Genomic DNA, 22,779 nt, shown 5'->3' on the forward strand with positions numbered 1-22,779 from the left:
AGCCTCTCGTTTGATCGCGGCGGTTTTTGAAAGGAACAGCGAACGCGGCTGTCTAACGTCATGACATATAAATGAAACGCTAATGCACTTTCTTAATAAGCTCCAGAAATGACACAGAGTGCAGCGGGGGAAGAGGAAAATAAAATCTATTATTTGATTTGATGCCAAAGAAAGTAAATATTCATGAATCCTAACAAACAGCTAATGGTCCGATTCATCTTTAACCACACGCGGACCCCGATGAAAGAAGACACTGATGAAAGATGCTTAATAAAGCGTGACTCAGTGGAGTTGCGCGGCTCTAATGCACAGCATTGTTGGAGCTGGGTTCATTATGAGTCAGCCTATGAAGCGCATCTACACTATCCACTTAATTCAGATTTTAGTAGGCCTACTGGGTTTCTATTTTTGATGTTTTTTACTGTAACTAAAAGTGAAAATGTGGTGGAAACAAGCTTTTATAATACTCCACTCACTGCTGCAGCACATAGTACAATCAACGTGGTTATGATTTGCATAAAAACAGTTGGAGTGTTTTTGGCTGAATGCTGAGCATATATGATTGGGTCTCTCTAGCAGACTGTTCTGTTCATTCTAATGTAACAGATGATTCCTCTAATATTGCTCATACATCGGGACTGAATTTGAAAATTTGCCTAAATCTCATGTTAATTAAATCAAATCAGATAATCATTAACATACAGCAGGTTTTCTAATTCTGTAGCCGTACTGGAAAACACAAGTCCTCTTCATGTATCTCAATTCATCCCTATCCTAAAAAAAATGCATCACATTTTAATCAACACGTCCTTCCAACCTGTTCAGCCTTACTTCACATTGAACACTAACCCACTCTCGTGCATGCAGCCTTTTTTTTTTTTTTTTTTTTTAATGGGCCGGTGCAAGTTGAAGTGAGGTAAAAGGTTTTTATTTTCATTTCTGTTTCTGAAATGCTCACATTATGTCAGACCCTCGTACCTCCAAAACGCTGTCTGTGTAACCAGATGACACATGTTGCTTGAGTGCACTTCAGTTAAAACCCTTTTTTGTTGTGCGATGACATTCTATCCAAAAGGAGTCCATACGACACATACTCCATCTATGAATCAATGGATATGCTTTCACGCTGCCGGTCGTAGTTAGCTGCAGCTGTAAACAACGCTAAATGAGAAGCATTAGCGGAGCTGCTGACCTGCTCATTTCCTCTGTCAAATATGATTGTAGATAAAATGTTTATTTGCCTAACTTAGTGTACAATGATGGTATGTCATTTTAATATGCGTGTGATGAACTTCTACAAACAAACATCACCTGTGAAGCGACAAGAGGGGAGGTGGTGGGAGGCTGAGTAGGCGAGGGGATGGACCTTTGCCCCTCTTTCTTTTATCTACTTATGTAGATATCATTTGTGCCACCGTGTGAGGATGGCGTGGACTTTTAATAAAAAGTTGCTAACAAAAGAAGAGAAATTTAAATACATTTTATATATATATATATATATATATATATATATATATATATATATATATATACAGGGTCGCCCATACAGATGGAATAATTTGCAAATGTCTCGTCTTTTATAGCCCCAAACAAATGTTATGCATGAATTCATTTCACTGGGAGACATAATGTAATTATTGCACCTGGTCAAAAGTGATTACTGAGACATTAAAATGGGAATAAACAGAGGATTTGATAACAAAATATTCCAACTTTATGAGCAACAGGGTAGAGATTTATTTAGTTGACCTTGCAAGCCAGAAATTAATCTACAAGCACATTTATAATGTAACAAAACACAATGTATATAGATATTAGGATTGAAGAAAACAACTCGAAAATTAGAGATTGAACATTAGAGGCAAAAAAGAGAGAGAAAATGTTCCCATGGCGATCTGGAATAGACCAGAATGATATTTACTCCTTGGCATTGGTTTTGATAGAATTCAGCTGATATTATCAGATCAGATTGTCGCTCATTTGGAGTATTTCCCATCGCTGCTGCTTCTGGCCGACGGGCCCAGATAGCAACGGAGCCGCATGCTGTGTGGATGGAGACCATTTCACTTGAGGACGATTGGGTGTCACCTCACAAAAGGTCAGCATTATTAACACAGTGGGACTCAATGGTCCTTGAGACAATCATGAAGGTTGACCTGCCGAAGTCACCTGTCCAACACTCTCAGTAATAATTCCCCCACCCATGTTTCCCTGCAGTGATGCGGTGATGCACTGAGTTTCTAAATGTCTCCCGGCTTTCATGTACATTATATCCCTGTGCATCCGGAGTGTTATGGGATTCCCTGCATGGGGTTTATTTGTTGTTGCAAGTTCTTCCCTGTGAGTGATACACGTAGTTAAACGTGAGTCTGCAGCCAGTGCAGCGTGGCACTGCGGCAACCAAGCTTCATTTATCATTTGAGGAGGTATCAGCTGGCTCATGATGGGCTGAAATCTGCTTGGTAATTGGATGCCGCGGCTGATCTGATGGGACTGTAAAAAGAAAAAAAAAAAAAAAAAAGGAGCCGGTGAAAGTCAAGGGCAGTTTTTATGTGCAGGAATTTTAATGAAGCAACATGCCTACGTAGAAATGGCTGCAGTCTAGAATACATCACAGCGATGGAAGCACAACACATGTGATGGTTTAAAAACAGGTTTCTATAATAAATAGCAGCTTGGAACATAGCAACAACAGCTGTGCAACATATTAGCGAAGGAGTGATGGCCAACTGACCAATGATGTCCCATTTGAGAAACACATGTAGTTGTTTCCCCGTCCTCCCGTCGTTCTATGTGAGCTTGAGGAATTAAAGAGGGAAAAAGGGAAATGCACATTTGGCTCCAAGAAAACAACAAGTTTGCAAACACGCGTGAAAAATATATTTTACAATTTGATAGTCCAACAAGTCGTTATTCTATAATATTGTCAATAAAACCAATGAAAAACGTATAATGTGTTAATATGTTTCTAATTACATTCTGACTAAAGACCTAAATCTTAAAAAAGAAAATTTGCTGAATTAGCTTTTAGCAAATCAAACAGGAGTAAATAGTGTAATGTGACATAAAGTTTTTATATAATATTATCCATTTTTCTTTTTGTATAGCCCCCCCTCTAAGTGCATCCATGAAAGGTACGAAGCTTTTTTACCAAAACAGCACCTTCCTGGAAAACATCCATTCAAAAGAAGGCGAGGATGTCTGGCATATAAACCGTCTGAAGGCTTCGAAGGTGCTTTCACACAAGTCGTGCATTTGTTATCTCCTTTTTCGGTTATTCTCACGACATTTGCTGTAATGTGATAGAGAAATCTGCTCGAGTGCCCCTGATGGTAGCATTTCACCCACAAGCAATTGGACCTCATACCCTGTAATCAATATCACAAGCTGCGAAGCGTTGCTACGCCTGAATTCATAATTTGGTTTCTTCATAAAATGATGCAGAAAAAAGAAATAATGTAAAGGTGAAAAACAGGTTACAGTGAATAACCCTCCCTCATTAGAAATCATGCATAATGGATCTTCAGTGGGGTTTGTGTGTGTGTGTGTGTGTGTGTGTGTGTGTGTGTGTGTGTGTGGGTGTGTGTGTGTGTGTGTGGGGGGGTCATGTGCTTATTTCATGAGTTGTTTTTTCCATGACCTGAAACATGCTCTGGGGAGGTGGAGCAACCGTACATCCAGCGCTGCCCTGCGGCCTTCAGCCTAATTGGTCTCTGAGCCCGCATTTTTTACGTGATCTAAGCCGGCTAACTGCTCCTTCAAAACGGCTTTTTGGGACACACACACACACACACACACACACACACACACACACACGCACACACACACACACACACACACACTCTCTCTCTCTCTCAACTCATTTTGTCACTCTAAGTATTTGCCTTTGATTTAGTTTGGAACCTTCTGACCCCTCATTTCCCCGTGTCACATTCTGATCAATATGTAAGATAAATGTTTATAACCTTGGCCTGACCTCTTCTGATCCTGCCAGGTGGACATTACTGTGTGTGCATTGCAAACCGTGTGTGTGTGTGTGTGTGTGTGTGTGTGTGTGTGTGTGTGTGTGTGTGTGTGTGTGTGTGTGTGTGTGTGTGTGTGTGTTCTTGTTCTACTCTACAGTACATTTGAGTTTTATTCGTCCCCACTGAGGACCGAAGTCTAAAAATGCCGTTATGTTCTTATCTCACTTTCCACGTACAAGTAAATGTCAAAATAAATGATTATTGACCTGCCTTTTTCTTTTTGAGATTATTTTGGGACTTTTTTTTAAAAACAATACAGTACAGCTGCCGATAGAAAGCAAATGAGGAGTGTGAGGAGGACATTTGAACCAGCAAGTCATTTATATTCTTCCTTCCCCATATTCACATGCATACATACATGCTCTACGACTTCACATTTAGAGGTGCCTGTTTTGCAGTGAATGGTAATTCTAATCTCTTTTATATCTGTATGACTGGAGTTATATTTTTCTGAGTCCTGTGGGGACATTTGTCCTCGGCAGTGGACCCCCACTAATGGTTAAGGTTAAAGATGTCGGCAGCTCTGAGGGACCTGCTCCAATTCTGAGCTAAGCACCTCTGTGAATTGCAATGGCAGGAACAATAGCAGAGTCAGACTGTCTGAGGTGGCTTAAAGACTTTTTGGCACTCTGCTCGGGATTGTGTATCTTATATTATTTAGATAACCCACTAACAAAGGTCAGATAAGCTAAAATAGTCTTAAGTGTATATTACACATCCATCCATACATTTATCCATTCGTTAACCCCAAGTTTGTACTCCAATCCAACCATTTAAGGTCCAAATTAAGATTTAGCTACCTGTACTTTTATATTATATTTAAACTTCATTGAATACATTTTCCATTAAAATGAAAGGAGCATGATTTCATAGCCGAAGTGAGTTAAACTTGCATTCTCTCTGCTGGCCATCAGGGGGCGACTCCCTTGGTTGCAAATTGAAGTCCGATTGCATGGAAGTCTTTGAGAAAATGACCCCACTCCTCACTTGATTTATTATCTCAGTAAACGTTCGTCTGATCCACCCGTCGCTCCTCTGCAGTCCAAATATGGTCACTTCCTTCACTGGTTGCAAAAAAAAAACCAAGATGGCGACGGCGAAAATGGTAAAGTTGAAACTTCCAAACCACAGTCCACAAACTGATGTGTGACATCACAATGACTACATCCACCTTATATACTTCTATGGATGAGAAAGAGCATTACAGTCTGAAGGTTGTGGGTTCAAATCCCTCCTAGACTGTTGGAGTTGCTTCCTCAAAAGACTGTTTCATGAAAGTATTTTTTATTGAAAGCCTTTTGAAAAATAAATGACTCGAATTAGGGGTAAAAAAAAAGAGGAAAAAAGTTATTGACAAAACGCAGAACAACAGTATTATTTATGGATAAATATGGTGTGAATTTGAGTGAAAAATGAAAGTCCCTTTAAGGGATTGTTAGTTTCTTTTCACCGCTGTTTATTTAATAAAGGGGCAGAAAAACAATGTCCTCACATTCAGCATTCACTGGCCTGTAAAACAGCGACTCTGAATATGTGGCTGAAATTAGAAAGGCTTGCCAGGTACGGTGTCTGTTTAGCATATATTTCAGAGGTATAATACCGATGACACTGAAAGAGAAAATCGTCCCGGGCATCCGCAGTGTGACGACATTTAGGATTCATTTCATCATAAAGATCACAAGCCGTCATATGAATACGGCTCTATGGCAGAAAGTGCAGGGGGGGTGAGATCTGAGCGAGCAGCAGCCTGGAAGAGTTTGAGAGGAAAGACCTCAGGGAGCCGAGAAGAAAGGAAGAAAGTAAAAGGTGAGAGGGCGAGGTCGCGACCGCCTGCTGGTCAGACAGTCAGCGTAATCAGCTAATGACCTTTTCAGTGAATCGCTCCTGCATCATCTCTAAGAACGTTTTCATCGATGTTTCACGGGAAACTAAACGCAGGCGACGTCAAACCCGGACCCACAGCGTCGGTGAGTGGGAAGACAGTTTCCTGTAATTGAGTGTTTTAAGTGTTATGGGAGCTTTTAGTTTTCACGTAAGCCTGTTGGTGGGACCGAAAGGTCAAAGATAATGAACGGATTTTAAGTTCAACATCGTGTACCGGAGTAGAGAGGGGTTTTTTTTATAGTGAATAACACTCAGCATCGGATCTAAATGCGAGAGTGTCGTTTCTTCCACTGCAAAGTCTTACAGAGGCAGTGACAGAAAAAATGCTGATTTAAGGGGGTTACAAAGCTGTCAGCAAATGTTATCACACCCGTCTTTTCACTCCCGAGTCAGCAGGATCCTCGGGAAGAAATGTCTTTTCCTTCCCACGACCCTGAACACCATGAGTGATGGCGAAAAAGCAAGGATGGTTTTCAAAATGTTTTAATCCATATTGGTTCAATTTTGACGCTTTAATCAAACCATCACACCGACTTCATCATCAACACTTGACGGATATTGACAGCTGTCAATCACCTCTTCCAAAAGCTTCCAAGGCTGCCGCAGAGATAAGTCCTCATCTCTCACCCTCGTCGATGAGATCTCTTCTCTGTTTCCAAAAACTCCTCAGCGCAGCGTTTTCTCTTTAATTAGTGCATACATCATTTTCATCCGCCTTTCTATATTCCATACGCTTCACTTTGGCTCTTTCACTGTAAAAAAAAAAAGAGTCAAATCTCTCACTGCATTATAAATCATGTGGGAATGAGTGGTATTTATATTGATACGTGATCAGAGTCCTCGCCTTTAAACATCTGCTGCAGGAATATATGTTTATGTTTGTTGCTTAAACAATGTTTTAGGCCCCCAAAAGCCTCCTGCATGCATAATTTGTCTTTTTTAATTTTTCTTATTTGAGTTTCATAATAGTTTGTTTAGAGGAGGTCCGTCTAGAATCTAACTGACTGTGAACATATGAATAATGTAGCTGAGCAATCTATTTGTCTGCAAATTCATTTTTTGTGTGTGTGTGTGTGTGCGTGTAGCCTTTATGGCATATAAAACATAACATATTTATGGGAAATCACTTCAATATCTGGTTTTAACAACAGAATTCGACCTCCGTATCTTTAGCTGGTGTATTGATGCTCATCTCCTCCATGGAAATGCTCAGTTTTAGTCCTTCTGGAAGCTACCTGTTAATATAATATTGATCCAGATAGAGAGAATCAGGTGACATTACCTTTTCCGAAGGAAACCCAATGAAGAGTAGAAGGGCGACCATTGTCATGAAGCTTAAAGCTGCTACATTCAATAAAGCTCAAAGCAGCCTAGCATGGATAATGGGAGTGAAATGTGAGTCCAGTGTGAGGAACAATAACTTTCGGTGTCAGTAATTACGAGAAATTAGCATTTTTGGGGATGTAACAGTTGGACTCCCGAGCTCATTTACCTCTATGTGAGATGAAAAAGGGGGATGTAGAGGAGCAATCAAAGCCTCATCTTTTTTTTTTTCTTTTTTTTTAAATAATCCTGCCCCGGACTTGAAAGGGAGACGCCGATGTAACGCCACGCGTTTCAGCCGCACGTCGGCCGACCCGCTGAGACGTGGAAAGACAATTATAGGAGAAGAAGATGACAAGCTTGTCAGCGTGACGGCTCGCTGTGAATTCCATTTGTCCTCCGAGCCTTTATTCACCATGAGTCACACCTGATTGGACCTCCACGGGGGAATGAGGAGCGGGCTCGCTCTGCCCGCCCCGACTCAAATCCACACCATGCATTTGTGCAACACTACAGGGCTTTAGATGGACGCATGCATGAGCATGCACAGAAGGAAAAACGCTGAAGCCAACAGGGATACGGAGATAACCAGAAGCACAACACACACACACACACAAAACCCAATGGTGAACGAACAAAGAGCCCCTTTGGAGGAAGAAGAAAGAGAAACAACAGAAGACACTTGGTGGTGGGGGGGAGGAGGGGCAGTTTGCAATGAATGGATATGCTAGATAAGGATTACGGAGCCAATTGTAATTGGTGAGTCACAGATGGTGAGTCATGGTGAGAGGTGGTGTTTTGGGGAGCGTTTGTGGGCAAGAAGTGGAGGTTATCTACAACGGCGTATTAGGGCCACCGTAGGAAAAACAAAAAAAAAAACAAAGCATGCAGAAGTTATATCATTCCCACCTCTTCCTTCGTCTGCACGCTTCCAGCTTCATTCCATCTAACTGAATAAATAATACGTAAATAAATAAATAAATCATGTTGTGAACAGGAGGGGGATTTCCCAACATGTTGGGTTGTCAATCAAAGGGAGGAATTAAACATGTGAAGGGATCTCTGAGGCTTCTGGTTACATACCAGGAATAAGGCACGACGTCTCAATATGGTGAGCAGGTGGTGTTAAAACTAAGAGCGGTTCAAACGCGGAAGATCCAATTAACCTGTGAGACGTTTAAGTCTGTGTTCGAAATACAGCGTGCAGTCAGGAACACACTTTCATTACTAAACCACTGTCGAAACACACGGCTTGTTACAGTGCATGGTCTTAAATATGAGCTGAGATGAAAACATCCAACAATATATTACCAAAAAAATCGATTTCTTTGTGTTTTATATCAAAATACAATATTTTTTCTTCCTGGGAAACAAAATATCAGCTAGTAGCAGCCAATTTCAGCCAATATCATGACAGCCATCAATCAATCTGTAACTTTTAACGTCACAGAGCGAGGGAAGGTCGTGAGTGATGGTTAATCTTTTCAACCATCAAATCAAATCCCGCCTGCCGTCCCGTTTCACGACGCCAAAATACGGAGGCTCCACACTCATGCAAGTACAATGGCTCCCAGCTATTAATTGATAAAATATTCCCAATTAAATAATTCTTGGAGTGAATTAGCGACGGCATTACATTTTGATCGTCTCCCGTGCCATCACAGCCAGCGTTCAGTGACTCATACTTCAGGGAGAGTGGGGCATAAAAGTGCATCTGTGACAAAACGAGCTTTAAACTCAATCAGTATTTCGGATAATCAGCCGCACAAAAGCCCTGCTGTGTATTGGAATCAATCACGAAGACGTGGCTAAATAAAGTCGAGGATGTGTAGCCGAGAAACCTTTCAGATTTACGCCGCACCTATGTTTCACCGGCTGTATATTCTCCTCCCGTGCATATATTATAGATGTTTAACAGAGCTGCACTCGGTCCCCAAAGCCGGCGGGCTTCCGCCGCTCCCAGAGGTCGGCATGGAGACAGCTGTTCATATAAACTTAACAGGTGTTACTCATCTCCGCCGAGAGCCCACTTCTCTTTCACACTGTCTCATTGCCTCTTGTTTTCATATTCAGCATGCGTCACACTTATCTTTGATTTCTCTCATCCGGATCTAATCGTTCCTTAATGTACACTGGCTTCCTGCAGTTGGGCTTCAGATAAGAAGAAGAATAGATATCTGGACTGTAATGGATATTTTATTTCTGACAGAGAACATTCAGACGAGCTAGACATCTCATGTTTTTTTATTTAACATGTTCTGCGATTGATTGACAATTGTCTCTGGATTCCAAATGTTTCCAATTTGCATAAAAACATTACATGTACATAGAAAATGTGCACAGTACGACAGTTCATCACATGAACCCCGCAGGCAATCTTAGCTACCTGCAGGCATAAATGCAGATACAACGCCAAAATAGTTAGTGCATTTATTCATCTCATTGTGCTGCCATATATATGTTGAGGGCCATATATCACCCGAGTTCTTGTTCGAAGCATTTCATTTTCATGTTGCATTTCAGAAAAATCCGTAAACCAGACTGAAGAATTAAAAAAAATGTTCTGCTTCTCGCATATGTATCTCAGCAGCAAGCGATGAAACATGAAACAGAGGAAATTGTATTTTGCCACTCTTCAGTCGGAAATTACATCCACCCATCTGTTGCAAGCTGGATATTACTTTAGCAAACTATATTTTATTGTGCACGAATCAGATTGAAACAACATTTTTTAAGGCATGTGTGTAATGATTCCCCACTCAGCAGAAACGAGGAGGAGGGGGGAAGAGGGGGAACCATCATGGAAGGAGATGCCCCTGCACAGGACCCTGGGTGTAGGCCGGGGTCTACCACATCAGACAGGACCCTGGGTGTAGGCCGGGGTCTACCACACCAGACAGGACCCGAGGTGTAGGCCGGGGTCTACCACACCAGACAGGACCCTGGGTGTAGGCCGGGGTCTACCACACCAGACAGGACCCCATGCAGGTCGGGGTCTACCACACCAGACAGGACCCCATGCAGGTCGGGGTCTACCACACCAGACAGGACCCTGGGTGTAGGCCGGGGTCTACCACACCAGACAGGATCCGAGGTGTAGGCCAGGATCTACCACACCAGACAGGACCCCATGCAGGTCGGGGTCTACCACACCAGACAGGACCCCAGGTACAGGTTGGGGTCTACCACACCAGACAGGACCTCTGACAGGACCCCAGGTACAGGTTGGGGTCTACCACACCAGACAGGACCCCAGGTGCAGGTCGGGGTCTACCACACCAGACAGGACCCCAGGTACAGGTTGGGGTCTACCACACCAGACAGGACCCCAGGTACAGGTTGGGGTCTACCACACCAGACAGGACCTCTGACAGGACCCCAGGTACAGGTTGGGGTCTACCACACCAGACAGGACCCCAGGTACAGGTTGGGGTCTACCACACCAGACAGGACCTCTGACAGGACCCCAGGTGCAGGTCGGGGTCTACCACACCAGACAGGACCCCAGGTACAAGTTGGAATCTACCACACCAGACAGGACCCCATGCAGGTCGGGGTCTACCACACCAGACAGGACCCCAGGTACAGGTTGGGGTCTACCACACCAGACAGGACCTCTGACAGGACCCCAGGTACAGGTTGGGGTCTACCACACCAGACAGGACCCCAGGTGCAGGTCGGGGTCTACCACACCAGACAGGACCCCAGGTACAGGTTGGGGTCTACCACACCAGACAGGACCTCTGACAGGACCCCAGGTACAGGTTGGGGTCTACCACACCAGACAGGACCCCAGGTACAGGTTGGGGTCTACCACACCAGACAGGACCTCTGACAGGACCCCAGGTGCAGGTCGGGGTCTACCACACCAGACAGGACCCCAGGTACAAGTTGGAATCTACCACACCAGACAGGACCCCATGCAGGTCGGGGTCTACCACACCAGACAGGACCCCAGGTACAGGTTGGGGTCTACCACACCAGACAGGACCTCTGACAGGACCCCAGGTACAGGTTGGGGTCTACCACACCAGACAGGACCCCAGGTGCAGGTCGGGGTCTACCACACCAGACAGGACCCCAGGTACAGGTTGGGGTCTACCACACCAGACAGGACCTCTGACAGGACCCCAGGTACAGGTCGGGGTCTACCACACCAGACAGGACCCCAGGAACAGGTCGGGGTCCTGGGGACCAGACAGGACTCTTTGAACGCACCTTTTACAGTCCTGAGTGGCTGCTTTGTCGACCAGCTGCTCGTATATTAACAATAAATGATCTTCCCAGTCCTTTTATGTCGTCTTATGCAGCACCAGACGCAGAAGTGCAGATCATTTCCTCCTGTCATTACTTTGCATTGTGGGAAAGGCTTGTTTTATGTTTACATGCGGCACACCGAACACAATATATCAGGTATAAGCCTCTAAGACAAACCGCTTCCAAACCATTGTTCCTTTAGAAAAGAACGGCGTATTTCCAGCACGCCGAGGCAAACAATGCTGGCTCTGCCAACATGTTTACATATTATTATTGTTTATCGTAGCCGGAGTATCTCAGACGGTCCCAGTCAGAGCTGTGGATACCCTTGAGAGATGATGAAAAAACACTGCTGCTGCTTTAGTGAGTTAGCTGAGTTAGGAAGTAGCAGAGAGGGCATGAGCGCAGTTCTTGTGATGTATTTTCAATACACTCACCCATTTTTTCCACCAACATCAAAAATCGGAAAATGAGGCATGAATATGGATGAGCTACGCTTTGTCTCCGATTAGTGTGTGGGTTTAGCACTAAATAGCCATTTTGTGAGTGAGTGTGCTGCCGTGCTATGAGAGTTTAGCAGAGCTTCAGGGAGGAAAGAAGCCTAAGAAGAGGGTTTGGTGTGTAGAAACCAGCCAGTCTGACATGCAACTCACTGGTCAACATATTCATTTATTTAAGAGACAGACAACGGGGAAGTAAAGGGGAAAACTATGTTGGACTGGATTCGGTATACGATCAGAAGCAGTGGCGGTCCTGGGTTTCATGACGCCCTGGGCGAACCTCACCTCCAGCCCCCCCCCCCACACACACACACACACACACACATACAAATGGACCCCCCCTGCCCCCCTGTTCAGACCAGACGGTAATTCTCTGCAACGGTCGACAAGCGCTTCTGCTCATCTGTTGTTCGTTCAGAGCTATTTTTTTTATCATAACCTCATAAAATAAATATGCCATGTTTTTGTAACCAAAAAGTTTTTACACTTCTTCTATTTATCCGTAGAGAGAGAGAGAGAGACACACACACAGACAGACAGACAGACAGACAGACAGACAGACAGACAGACAGACAGACAGACAGACAGACAGACAGAGAGAGTGTGTATGGTCAGTGTTGGGCAAGTTACTTCAAAAGCGTAATGCATTATTTATTACTAGTTACTGTCATTTCAAAGTAATTAGTTACATTACAATATTACTGTCTTTGAATTGTAAAGCATTACACTACTTTTGCATTACTTTTGCATTACTTTTCGCCAAAATAAAAGGAAATATGGATTTTATGTTCTCAATAGATCTTCTTGTGTTCAATGCAGCTCATTACACAGCAGGATGTGATGTTTTTCGCTTCAAAATAAAAGAACGAAAAACGGAAAATGACTTGTATCCCGTTATTCGCTTTAAAAACGGAAAACAGAAACGGAAAACGACTCGTTAACTGATATAAGATATTGTGTTCATGAATGGGATTCGGGGATGAAATAACAGGGCCATTTTTCATTCCAGATTTGCCGTTCGTCTTTTTTAATGACCTTGAAGGCGCTGTATGCTGCGTAATTACCTGAAAGCCTACCTGAGCCATATAGGGTAGGGTGACCAGACGTCCCGGATTTTCGGGGACAGTCCCCGATTTGGCCGACCTGTCCCCGGTTAAAGCTGTCCCCGAAAATGTCCCCGATTTGAATGGGAGAGAAAAAAAGTTGCGCACCAACGCAAACTCCAGTTATTACGGTAGCCAGTAAAAAGTTGCGCACCGACGCAAACTCCAGTTATTACGGTAGCCAGTGAAACTAACGTACTGACGTTACAGTCATTGGAGTTAAAAAGGTGGAAGACATAATACCTTCTTACCTCAGGCCTGAGTAGACAGGATTGTAATATTGTTGCTCCGCACAATGAATTCACAGCATTCAAAATTTTTCTATAACTTTGAGAAGACCTCTTTTAAAGTCAGTTGTCTGCACTGTGGTTCTTCATATGTGCACCATCAAATGTGTTCTTGTTTTCTCCATAAAGCTTGTGAACTGAAAAAAAAAAAATCATCAGCTAAATAATAAATAAGTTGAATAAGATAAGAATCTGTTTTGTTGTTTTTGTTTCATCTGTGGTTTTTACAGCTCTAATGTTAATTGCTGCAGACTGCTTTTACATATTAAAATTAACATGTAATTGCCCCTGTTATTTATTTCATAATGATAACATTGGAATTTTGACCACCGCGCTGGAAATGTCCCCGATTTTCATTTCAGAAATCTGGTCACCTTAATATAGGGGAGCTCTAAAACACTGTTCATAAACGCTCTGACAGCGTCTGACGCTCGCGTTTTGAAATAAACCTACTGTTTTAAACTCGCACCAAAAGCGTTATGACGCGGACATTAAAGCGGTTAATAACCGATGGGGAGAATCGAAGCCTCCGCCTCTTCGCCGCCGCCCCTCAGCTGTTGATCCTCGGTGTGCCGGGTCGGCTGCGCTCTGACCGACGGGAGCCGCTCCGTGAGTCGGTGTCCAGCTCATGGAGCCTGCTAACAGCGATTCATTAACATAGTGTAGAGTTACACGGACCGGCTTTCACACTTTTCCAAAAGTGGAGCGTATGCCCATCTCGCGATCGCGAATGTAGAGTCAATTGATTTCGGGTTTAAAATGCATTGTAACGCGCGTTACTGAGATTTGTACCGAGTAAAATATTACCAGTTTTTTTTTTGTAATGCCTTACATTACCGCGTTACAGCAAAACGTAATGCATTACAGTAATGCATTACTTTTGTAACGCGTTACTCCCAACACTGTGTATGGTAGTAGACAGTGTAGATATACAGTTGAAATACACATATATCATATTTGTCAATTGTATTTTAAATTTGAAAATTGCTTTAAATTTGAAAATTGCTTTAATTTTGAAAATTGATTGTCTCGTGTTTCTTTGTGTGATTTCCTGCCAGAATTGACACGATCGCTCGCGCTTCACGTCACGGGGCGGCCGCGCCTATTCGCGGCGCTTCAGCGGCCGGTGTGAACCAGTCTCTCTCAGCATCAGCAGACGCACCTTTTTTTTGTGCGGGCGCTCATGCCGCCCCTCCACGAATGCCGCCCTGGGCGGCTGCCCATACTGCCCATATGAAAAACCGCCACTGATCAGAAGCGAATTTCGTAATTGTATTTTCACCACATCCAGCAGCTATTGCTAAGAAGGTGTATTAGGACCGCTGTCAGAAACAAAAAAAAACAAAAACGTACATTTGCAAGTTTATAAAGTAGCAAATTTGCTACTTTATAAACTCGCAGATTTGCAAGTTTATTACAATGCTAACAACCTGCATTTATGCTAGCTAACTTCCCATGAACGCATTCATTTATCTAATAAATACATCACAACGTGTGACAACGCCTCGTTAAGGTCCTTAGGGTGATGATGGTTATTGTTGGTTTTATTTATATGGGCTATGTTGTCATCTTATGGGTGTTTTTTGATCAGGCGGTTGGGCTAAGATGCTAGCGGTAGCTTTCACTTCTCATAGAGAAAGTAGAGGAAGTAGCTTGACTGGATGTTTGCCGTTGCTATGACAACAAGTAGCAAATGTGGCCTTTTTCTGCCTTTTTTTTTCTACAGTGGTCCTAATACGGCGTTGTATATTGCAGCAGGAGAAAGAAACCTACATTAAAACAGGAGAATGTTTTTTCAAAAAGATGTTGAGTCGACAGAGAATGCTAATGACTACTTTTTTTTTTTTTTTACAAATTTTATCCATGCCACACACACACACACACCATGTTTTTTCCACAAATGGTGTGTGTGTTACACCCTCAGTACACTTCTACTCCCATCTCCAGTATCTGCAGCCTCCGAGTGACTGCTCTGCGACACAAACACTGTGCAGCCAACGAAAAAAATGCATATCTGCGTTCTGCTTGATTTGGTTTAGCCACCGTGGCTGGTGGGAAACAGAAGCAGCATCTGTTAGATCCTGTAATCCATCCAGTTTTTTAGCCCAGGGAGCATCTGCTACCGCACACTCCAAGAGAGGATCTGTACTGGAAGGAAGGAGGGATGATGATCTGTGGCACAGGAAATCATAAGAGAGGACATTTTTTATGTATAAAACGCAAGATGATGATTTGAATGCCGGTAATGGTCATTTTTTTGTCCCTTGATTAATTTACACATTAAGATTTTTGCACAATAGTTGAAGGGGAGGTCTGCCATCCAGATCAACGCTCATCACCGCGAGACGGTGGAAGGATCCAGGAGCACTTGTGTCTTCAAACGCTTGTGATGTGCGTCTGGTGCCACACCAGATGTCGTGGTCATTACAAGGTGGCGGCGGTGCCAACCTCTTGGCCGGGACCAGCAGCTGCCTTAGCAATGTGGGTCTCTCAGATTAAGGCCAGCCCCAATCTGCTCAGATCTATTCGAGGAAACGGACGATAATGAAGGGACAAACAACTAGAATCAGAGACAGCGCGACTAATTCCCTGACAGCCATCAGATCGCGCGCCAAAAGGCGCCACGGGGAAATTAACAGGCAAGTGCCGAGAACGCCTTTTAACGCGGAGACGGCGTGTTCTTGGCTGATTTCACATATCTTTGAGAGGCATTTTGGGGGGGACGGATGGAAATCACTGCACCTGTTATCAGGGAGAAAATGTGGGAAAAAATCATTCATGTTCTGGAAATCGATTGTTTTTACCACCTCGGTTTGAACCCGATCGGCACACAGGTTTCTGGAAACTGTGCCACCTAGGTGTGAGAGAGACCTCGGTGTCCCTGGTGAGTTGTGCCCATAATATTGTAATTTTCCCCCCCAAAAAAAACAAGCAGCTGTAGTTACATCCGTGTTTTCAATGTGAAATGATATTAAATATCCGCCGGCTCTCTCACCTCCTGCCAAAGGTGAAATTAAACGTCCCGGGCCTTCTCATTTATGTCCCCGGTTACGGTTTTGTCATCGATGAGCACTATATCAACTTTCCACAAAGTATTCCCTGATTAATGGCTTTGGCAGAACGTAGAATTAGATCTGCACTGACAGTGTGTGGTCGTTTTGTGTGTGTGTGCACGCAATCTGATACAGCGTTGAAGGACACCTTTACTCGCTGTTTTTTTTTGTTTGTTTCTTCTGTTTTCATCCGGCCCTTCCTTTTTTCTTTGCACCATTAAGGCCATTTTTTTATTTATATATTTGGAAGCTCATTGGCCTTTTGGGTATTTTCTTTTTCGTATTTTTTGCAGTGAAGACAGAATCCTTTGTGCCTTCATTTGGTGTTGTTTACACCATGTGATCAGCTGGTGGTGCACAATAGAAGGTAAAAAGAAGTGACTGCAACTAACGAGCTAACGTGCTCCGTACTACGTGTGCAGTTTGGCGTTTATCGATTGCTAAAGCTTGTTTTTTGTTCCGAATGTTAAGTTTCAACCCATTTAACAATTGTAAGTGTTGTGATCACAAATGTGTGTAAGGCAAGTGAGAAAATGTTGGCTTAAAAAATCCCACAACGCCACAATGAGAAAAATAGTAATGCACAATTAATTTAGCTGATGCACTGATTATTTTTCATATAATATGATTTGATTTTCAACAAACATGCAAACATAATAACGTCAAATTAGCCTTATTATGGGTCTTGGTTCTTCTGCGTTAATCAAGAATATTTTTGATTGACATTCAGAAAATCAGGTCTCCATCCAGACAGATACTCAATGACGCACACGGAGGGTCAAATAAGAATTTTTCTCTTTTGGCTACTAAGAAACTTCCATGTTTGTTTGCACAAAAGGCACCTAAAGGCCAACACTGAGGGGAATTCCAACAAGAGGCAGTGGTTGGTACTGCATGTAGAAAGTGCAGAAATCAATCAAAAACTCAACAAGCCTCGTGTAGACAGCGGGCTCATCAATTTTAATATACAGCTGTGTGCTCTCGTACCCTTAAAGCAGCGGATTCCAGAACAATGGAAGAGGGTTTTAATCGTGTCAGGTCACTCCCGATCTCACCGACCACGTTGGACACGGGCGGCTCGATGTCACCGGACGCAATGCGAAGGGTAAAGGTAATTCCTGCTGGGAGCGAGCACACAAACACGGATGTGTTGGAGGCTTGAAGTGGACACGGAGAGGGACACACAGCGGGACTTCACAGCCCACTCTGTATTTAATAAAGGAAAGTCTCGATCTCGCCATACAGGCGCCTTTAACAGGGTCCCACTGTTACAGAGATTCTTGTCAAAATAAAGCTCCTACATCCAGCAAGTAATACTTCATATGCATCATATACTGTATATTATCATGTCTAATTTCATGTAGATTTTTCGCTGACGTTCAAAGATTAAGGCCAATGTTAGAAAAATCAATGACTTACAAGTGGAAAAGTAATATTCGTAAGATGAACCTACAGTATATTAATATATATGATATGAAAGCTGGTCAGATCTTCTAAGTGTGAGAATTGTATTAAATCCAATTGAATATTTCAAAGATGAAGAGATTCTGATTGATCTAAATATTTAAGAATTAAAAATGCATGACTGAGATTGTACTTGCTGTGTGTGCTGAAGACTAAGTATCTAACTGGAGGGAGGGCTATCTCATGACAGTCGGAGATTTTTAATTACGAGAGAGAATTGTGAGATGAAAACATTTGACTTTCTCAAAATACAGTCAAGCGAGAAGAAACCTGAAACTTTTGAAATGTAATTTTCAAGTGAGAAAAGTGATGAGTTTTGTAAAATTGGGTTAAACTTTGGAAGACCAAAAACAACGCTTTCATATTTGTTTCCCGTTTACCTGGAGAAAGTTTTGGTACAATCCTGAACTAGACGTACAAGACTGAGTCATCGCAGCAGAGACTCTGAACAACCATGCAACGGATATTCTCTCTAACAATGTTGGCTGGTGTTGTGTAAAAATAGAGCAAGGGAATGCGGTGAAATGTGTTTTTCTCACACTTGATTGTAAATTCATGAAACTGACCCATCTGCTCAATATCCTTTCAGATGCACCTGGAGAATCCCCATCTGCCTGCCTCGCTGATCAAGGCTTGTCCGTCCCACTCAGTGTCGGACGCTGATCCTGCAGAGAGAGACCTTCCGTCTGCGCTGACAAGATCAGGAAAGAGCACATCCGTGGATTTGTGATGGTGAGCGGCTTTGTCAGATCGATCATATTGATTGACACTTTCATCAAATACCAGCACTTGGTTGCTGCCGGACTGTATATGAGAGGTGGAAGTCGTCATTGTGACGTCACCCGTTGGTTTGTGGGCCACAGGTTTCGACATGTTGGCCGTCACCATCTTTGATTTTGGCCGCCGGCATTTTGGAATTTTTGCAACCAGTGAACAGATATGACCATATTTGGACTGTGGAGGAGCGACAGGTGGGGTGGGTCCTACAAACACAAGCAGCAGACTGACACCCTGAGCAGCAACCTTACTGCGTCTGGACCCATCGTGCAAAGCTGTTAACAAAGTTAGCTCCCAGAATTTGAGATAAAGTGTGAAACTATTCTTATAGCTAATTGCATTGGTAGAGTGGTAGCCACGGTAACAAGGGCGTGGTAGCAGCAACGTAGCCCCACCCCCTTAAGCATACCCTGCCTTGAAACTAGAGATTGAGGCCATAAACTCATGTTTACAATGTTTACTGAGATAATACATCAAGATTCCATGCAATCAGATTCTTACTTCCAACCAGAGGAGTCGCCCCCTACTGGCCAGCAGAAATAATTCAAGTTTAAGGCTACCTATGAAGAGTAAATTCAACAGAGAGCTCTAGCTATTTCTCCCTCTCTGTATTCTACAATAGTCCTGTTTGAAAATATGTATAAAATATTATTCTAAATCTTAATTATTCGTAGATTGTTGCAGGGTGGAAAGGTTCTTGAAGGGATGATCTTTTAATAAGGCTCACACCGAAAGTGTTCTATTCAAAGTCAGTGACTAACCCTTTTCATCGTTTGTAAAGATGTTTTCGGAACATTTGCAGGAATGTTTGGCCAGAATTTAATTAAAGTTTGATTTTTTTCCCTCCTTTATGTTCTTTCTGCAACACCGTGGTTGGGTCCTCTTTTCATTTATTTTGTCTCATTCTAGAAACATTTGGACTTAAATTTCCTTATCAATCTGGGAGACTAATACTGTAACATCTTGGTCCCTTTCACAGAAAAATATGAATCTGTCTGTAAGGTATTTAAAAAACAAGAAATACAATTTTCTACTATGGATTACTGTGCCTTCTGTGTTTTTCTTCTCTTTTGTTTTGTATGTAACTGTATAATTAGTTTATCTTTATTTCTGTTTCTCCAATACTCCCTGTGCTGATGCTCACTTTTATTTTCACACTTAGGCCCCAAACAGCGGTTTCCTGGTTGAAAGTCCCGTGCTCGTCTTTGACCCATTCACCTTCTCTCCCACCCGCGTTAAGCAGACTCTCAAGCATTTGCTTTTTGGTTATTTGTTAAGTTTGAGTTCTGTCATAGAACTTTAAAGATAAAACAGCCTGGAAGCCTCCATGCAATCAGAAAACAGCTGTCTGTCTGCACGGCTACACTGATGGATTGACGAATGATGGGTGGATGGATTAAAAAACCTTGATGAATGACAGAAACATGATTTTGCCTGCAGCTTAGTCTGTCCTCAACATGACAGAAATAAAAAGTTATTTTTTATGGGTTCACTACTGAAACGCTTCCCTGTTGCAGCCCAGTGATGAAGATTCAGAGTATCTTGGTCTCACTTACCCCTTTTACACCAACGCGAACCTAGTTCAAGAACCGGGAAGGTGCTGGTTCGCAGTTGGTTCAACTTGCGAACCTTCTGAGAACCCCTTGGCTGGAGAGCCAAGAGAGCCATGTCATTACGTCACCGTATACGTCTGAGGTTTTCCCGCTAGTGCTAATTTCAAGCATAGCGAGGAAGCATAGCCACTAGTTGTTGCTGTTACGAATGTAATCACTAGCTTGGTAAACTAAACAGACGTGTCGTTGGTTTGAAACGAGGTGAAACATTTTAAAAGCGAAACTTACCAGGAACAGTAACGTTCGTAAAACTCTGCAGCAGCGTATTTTCCCCCGTCACCTTGAGCGTTAACTCCGCCCCCAGCCCCTGACGTAGGTTGTGAACGGTTCGCGAACCGTTATAGACCAGCAAAGAGTTGGTGCCGCTCCGGAACCAGGTCTTCTGGTCAGCTGGTTCTTTGTCTGTGGAAACAGGAAGAACTGGTTCGCGATGAGGCACCGGCTCCGAACCTGCCCTCAAAATGCCTCGGTGGAAAAGGGGCAACTGACAGAAGTGCTCTAAATGTTGTCTGTTTGTAATGTAGCTTAACAGTAATATGATATTAGATGACATGATGAATTTAAACAGAGGAGAAACCTGTACAAGATTAAACACTGGTCCCAGATCAACACTGGCTGGTGGAATCAGAGCCTGCATCTTCTCCATCAGTGCATCCAAATGGGCTCCGGTGCTACTCGGTCACACTTCCAATCCATCAAACGGCGGGGATTCTCCAGACAGGGTTCACTATTTTACCCATCTGTCAATCAGAACCCCCCCAGGCAGACAGCCGGGCTCCTCCTGCTAGACCACACAACAGCTGCCACCTCATTGCTCTGCCTGGGCCTTTCTACCTGGCTCTGAGCCCCCAGGACCATCAAGAATCAAACGTCCAGCTCCGTTTGGTTGTTTAAGAATATCACAGCTTGTAAAAAAAAAATAAAAATAAAAAAAATATTATGGTACGCTGAAATAGCTTGTATTTTGTTTGCTAGCTATGTTGGTGACCTGCAGTGGAATCGGATGCAAACCAATCATTTTCCAGCCTTGATGAATTCAGCTAAGTGTGATGGATTGGTCTGCACTGTTTGCTGTCATTTAACTCCCCTGGTGTTCACACCAAGAAAACTGGGAGGACAAAGTCAGGAAATAGTTGATAATGAATCCACTATTCTAATGAAGCATGCCTAGATAGAGGACAAGATATGAATGCCGAGTAAATAAGAAAGTAAATAAGTATTTCCTGATTAACTCTATTGGGATCAAATTACTTTCAGAGTAAGTGAGAACGTTATTTTGGAGCACCTTCTCAACAAAGGTGTCAGGTGTTTTACAATTACATGAGAAAACAAGTACAAAGTGCATATTTTTCTATGCTAACTAATTACGATATTGTTTCTGGACTTTTTATTACCAAGAAAGGCTATTAAACCAGTGTGAATATGCTGTAACACCTGAATCCCTGTGGGTGTTTTGACCCTTCTAGCCATCACATGACAATAATTAAGCTTAGAATACATACATAAAGAAAAAAACAAACTTGTTGATTCTCCACATGAAAAATACCAGCAAAGAAATTCTTGCAAATGTGGCCACTTAAGAATGGTAATATTTGTGCCTGAGCCCCACTATTTCCCAGCATGTCATCAACGTGACAGCTGGACTGACAGGTGAAATGCCTGTGTAATTTATAGATTGGTGGACATTAATTGGATTCTGAAGCAGCAAGTGAAATGGATTCATTATTGCTCAAGGCTCTGTTGCGAGTTCAACTCTTGAAGTTAAATAGATTTGACACCGAAAGTTCTGAATGCAGCTGCTTCTTAAAGCTCAGACTCCCACGTTATTGCCATGGAATATATCGTATATTACAAACTATATATACATATACATATGCACATACAACCATGCATCATATGTATTATTCCCACACACATATTGACGGTAATGTGACTGCATAATTATGTTAATATGTTTGTCTTGTTTCCCATTATGTAAAGCATCCTTGGGTTCCTTGAAAGGCACTATATAAATTCCATTTATTATTATTATTTTTATTATTATTATTATAAAAAAGAATAGTTCCAAATATGGCACGGGGGTGCTAATCCTTATGGGATGTTTATTATAAAATAATTGCATATGCAGTACTTTTAATGGTCTTAGTACCTACAATGTATTTATGATGTTAGTCTTGGCATAATTTAATTCTAATCAGCAATAAACATGAATTGTTTCCAACTTTCCAAAAGGCACATTTCCACTCTACACCATTATACTGAATGTTTAAGCCGTCGCAGAAGATTCCACCAAATGTTGAGCTTAAAGAAAAGCCCCGACAAATCCACCACATGTGTGCCGTTGCAAGAATAATCACACGGCTTTGCACTGTTTGCACCAGCGAGTGCTCGTGATAGAGCGCCGTGGACCTGATGGGGACTTCGGTTTGTTTAGATTCAGAGTCTGCTCGGTGACGTTAAACCGGTGAGGAATGCAGTCCCGTAGTCGGTCCG

The sequence above is a fragment of the Eutrigla gurnardus genome (genome assembly GCF_963514095.1).
Source record: "Eutrigla gurnardus genome assembly, chromosome: 19".
NCBI lineage: Eukaryota > Metazoa > Chordata > Actinopteri > Perciformes > Triglidae > Eutrigla > Eutrigla gurnardus.